Genomic DNA, 4,474 nt, shown 5'->3' on the forward strand with positions numbered 1-4,474 from the left:
AGCAAAACCTCCAAAACAACCCGACCAATCTATCACAACTCATCACAAAACACCCAAATTTAAGCTAAAACATTTGTGGGTTAGTGCAGGTTTAGTGTTTAGGTGAGCCAGTGACACAAATGTGAAAGAGATTTCAATGCCTGAGCATTTTGTAACAGTTATTTTTTCTATTTTAAGATGCTTATTTAAAATGCATTAGCGCCCGTGGATCGGCATAAAATATGCATCCCCTGGACTTTTCACCTTTTCGGGAATTTATTTCTCGTATAAATCAAAGGGAAATTGAGTCTTTTAAGGGTGAGAACTCATCCATGTTTCATAAGCACCCAGAAGCACACACACGCACGGACACACACAAACACACACACACACACACACGGAAACACACACACACACGGACCCAGAAGCAAGAACCTAGATAATAGAATCACTATCACAAGCGCTTTGTTTCGACGACGCTGTAACTTCTAGAAGATTCCATTACGGAGCACCCGCCACACATTAATAGCTCCGCTGCTGCGCGTACAAAGGGACCCAGACTAAAACCGTGAAGGGGGGCCGCAGAAGGGGTCGCCAAAGCCTTTTGTTTTCCGTTTAGCTCCAAAACAGCGGCTAGTTTAGCCCGCCAAATTGGGGATGACAAAAAAAAACGAGATGAAAAAGGTAAAAAAAGACAGGGGCTTCATCCAATGTTAATGCCCCAAGGAATGACTCCCGTCCCCCCCTGCTGTGTGAGGCGTGTGGCGTGCCCAATCTGGGATGGGAAGTGAACAAGTGGTGCGGAGAGAGAGAGGCCTGATCCTGCCCGGCAGCGGGGTGCACCACTCTACACTCTACACACACACACACACTAACCACACTCTACACACACACACACACACACACACACACACATTAACCTCACGGGGTGTGCTTTAGACACATTTAGGCTCACAAATAAACAAACACTCAGCCTCTGGGCCACCGTCCGCCCGCCCGCCCGCCCGCCCGCGCCCAAAACAGGATTACTGAAGGGACCTGGAGAACAACGACCTTACCATTTCCTCCACCACTTTACACCTGGTTCATCATCGGCAACAAGAACATTACATTTTGTTTATTTTTAGGGATGTATTTTGAATAATGTACACTATTTGGATGATGAAGTGTGGTTTTTTTTCTCCCTCCTCAAATGAAAAGTGTTTTTTTTCTTCCCCCGAAGCGGAGTAGATGTCCCTGCCCTCCCTCTGCCCGCCCTCTTTCTGCCCGCGCGCGCCCAAATATCCTGTTGACAGATTAGACTCATTAGAGGCGGTACTGTAGCGCGGACTGCACTCCTGCTGTGATGAAAGGTTAACCTTCCAGTTCAGGGCAGTGCTCTGCACCGTCCCCATCCCTCATTGTCAGCCCATTCAAGGTGAATTAAGCCCGCTGCCCGCCAACCGCCAACCAAGCCTGCGCCGCCGGACGACTCGGGGGGGGGGGGGGCGCACTCATACATCTGGTGTCATCCCATTGTCTGAGGGTCACCGTCTTCTTTACGGCCAGTTACCAGCCCGCCATTAAACGCTGTCAGGAGTGTCGCCTCGGAAACGGGGGAGTAAACGTTTTCATCTTGGGGAGTGAGCCTCACACCACCGAAACGAGCTCTAAACCCAGAGGGTCCCGCGAGTCAGTCAAGCGGGCCTCACCGCCCACGGGCCACCACCAGCACCACCGCAGCAGAACCAGAGGAGCTCACAGTGGGAAGTCATTAATGCAGGGAGATGGTGTGTATGGTGCCGGCAGCTCTTTTCCTCCACATGAGTTTTTCACCATTTTGTTTGTGGGGGGTAGCAAATTGCACATTTGTATCCGCGGCTGTAAAAGCAGAAAGAGCTGACCTCTAAAAGAGGAGGTATTTATTCACCACCACTCTGTGGGCGCGTTAGCCATGTACAAATGTCACACAGTTTAGTGGTTAAAGCGTTAGCCATGTACAAACGTCACACAGTTTAGTGGTTAAAGCGTTAGCCATGTACAAACGTCACACAGTTTAGTGGTTAAAGCGTTAGCCATGTACAAACGTCACACACTTTACTGGTTAGAGCGTCAGCCATGTACAAATGTCACACAGTTTACTGGTTAGAGCGTCAGTCACGTACAAACGTCACACAGTTTAGTGGTTAGAGCGTCGGCCATGTACAAATGTCACACACTTTACTGGTTAGAGCGTCAGCCATGTACAAATGTCACACAGTTTAGTGGTTAAAGCGTCGGCCATGTACAAACGTCACACAGTTTACTGGCTAGTCCCTACACAGCCTCCAACGTTACTGTCAGTAGGAATCTGTGGTGTGTGTGTGTGTGTGTGTGTTTTATTTTTTTGATAAAGCGAAATAGGCTTTCAGGAGAATCAACCCAGACAGTAGTTGACTCTGGAACGGCTCTGCAGAACACCATTTTCACTTCATCAAATACACGTACTATATACTCACATTTCACACCAGCAGAATGCCATTTTCAGTTTAAGAAATATATATACTAAAGACTCACATTTCACATTTTTGAAGTCAAATCCTTTAGATCTGGGATGTTTGCTTTTTTTGTCCTCTATTACTTAAGTAGAGTGGAGTACATTTGGGAAAGGTACTGGAAACACTTTATGTATTTATATATGTCCTGGACGACAGCGAGACAGTGTCCATGATTGTTATGTGATAGACCCCCCCGACCCAGGATCCACCATTCATCAGTATCTACCCCATTAAAGCCCCGATATGTGAACGAGACGAGGAGTGAGTCTCAACATCCACCCCTATTAAAGCCCCGATATGTGAACGAGACATAGAGTGAGTCTCAGGTAACCTCAACATCCACCCCCATTAAAGCCCCGATATGTGAATGAGACGAGGAGTGAGTCTCAACATCCACCCTATTAAAGCCCCGATATGTGAATGAGACATAGACTGAGTCTCAGGTAACCTCAACATCCACCCCCATTAAAGCCCCGATATGTGAATGAGACGAGGAGTGAGTCTCAACATCCACCCCCATTAAAGCCCCGATATGTGAATGAGACATAGACTGAGTCTCAGGTAACCTCAACATCCACCCCCATTAAAGCCCCGATATGTGAATGAGACGAGGAGTGAGTCTCAACATCCACCCCATTAAAGCCCCGATATGTGAATGAGACGAGGAGTGAGTCTCAACATCCACCCCCATTAAAGCCCCGATATGTGAACGAGACACAGAGTGAGTTCTCAGGTAACTTCAGTGCTTCTCAAATGACTAGGCTTGAGAAAGGCCAAGTTTGTCAAGGCAGAACTAATGAGAATCCATGTAGAAGTAGTCGTGGGTTATTAATATGCCCTGCGCAGGAAGGGACCGGCATAGGTCATAAGAATATGCCACAGTCAAATAATTCAATGATATTATACCTAGTTATAATTGTTACTTTTATTTGGATTTAACTAGCATGCAAACAGTTCCTGGGTGAATATACAGTCTTCAATATATGGTATAAATTATATCCCATCACTGCGCAGGAAGGGGTGGTCGCAGGGTTAAGTGCTGTTGGAAACGCCTTTGCCTTGACCTTGGGGTTCAGCCCCGCTTGCCAGCCCCAAGCCCGCCCGCACGAGACCCACGCGCAGGGTGGGGGACCTTCACAGAGTTCTCTTCAAGTGACAAACACACTGCCCCCCCCTCCCACCCACACACACACACACACACACACACACACACACACACACACACACACACACACTGCACCCCCCTCACACACACACACACACACACACACACACACACACTCACACTCACACTCACACTCACACTCACACTCACACACACACACACACTCACACACACACACACACACACACACACACACACTGCCAGCTCTGGGCTTGTTTGTGTTGGCACCTTCCACTGGGGTCTCAGACTTGGTTATCTGAAAGCCAAACGCAAAACGTGACCAGGCGGCAAGTCCTGATAGGCTCATGTCCTGATAGGCTCATGCTGGGCTATGCAGGCCCCGCAGCCGACCTGAGATCAGTCTGGGGGTGTGAGGGGTGGGGGGCGGATCACAGGAAACACACAGGCCAGCCGTAACACCTGCAGCGCTAATGGCAGCAGACCTGAGATCAGTCTGGGGGTGTGTGTGTGTGTGTGTGTGTGTGTGTGTGTGTGTGTGTGTGTGTGTGTGTGGGGGGGGGGTCCAGCCGGAACACCCGCGGTGCTAGTGGCAGCAGACCTGAGATCAGTCTGGGGGTGTGTGTGGGGGGGTCCAGCCGGAACACCCGCGGTGCTAATGGCAGCAGACCTGATATCAGTCTGGGGGTGTGTGTGTGTGTGTGTGTGTGTGTGTGTGGGGTCCAGCTGGAACACCCGCGGCGCTAGTGGCAGGGTCTGTGGAAGTCTGGGAGAGCTGCCGTCTCTGTGGACGGATCAGAGCTCTGCCAATCATGATGTGGCTGCGTGATGATTGGTTGGATTTTGATCATCTAAC

The sequence above is a fragment of the Clupea harengus genome, chromosome 12 (assembly GCF_900700415.2).
Source record: "Clupea harengus chromosome 12, Ch_v2.0.2, whole genome shotgun sequence".
Classification (NCBI taxonomy): domain Eukaryota; kingdom Metazoa; phylum Chordata; class Actinopteri; order Clupeiformes; family Clupeidae; genus Clupea; species Clupea harengus.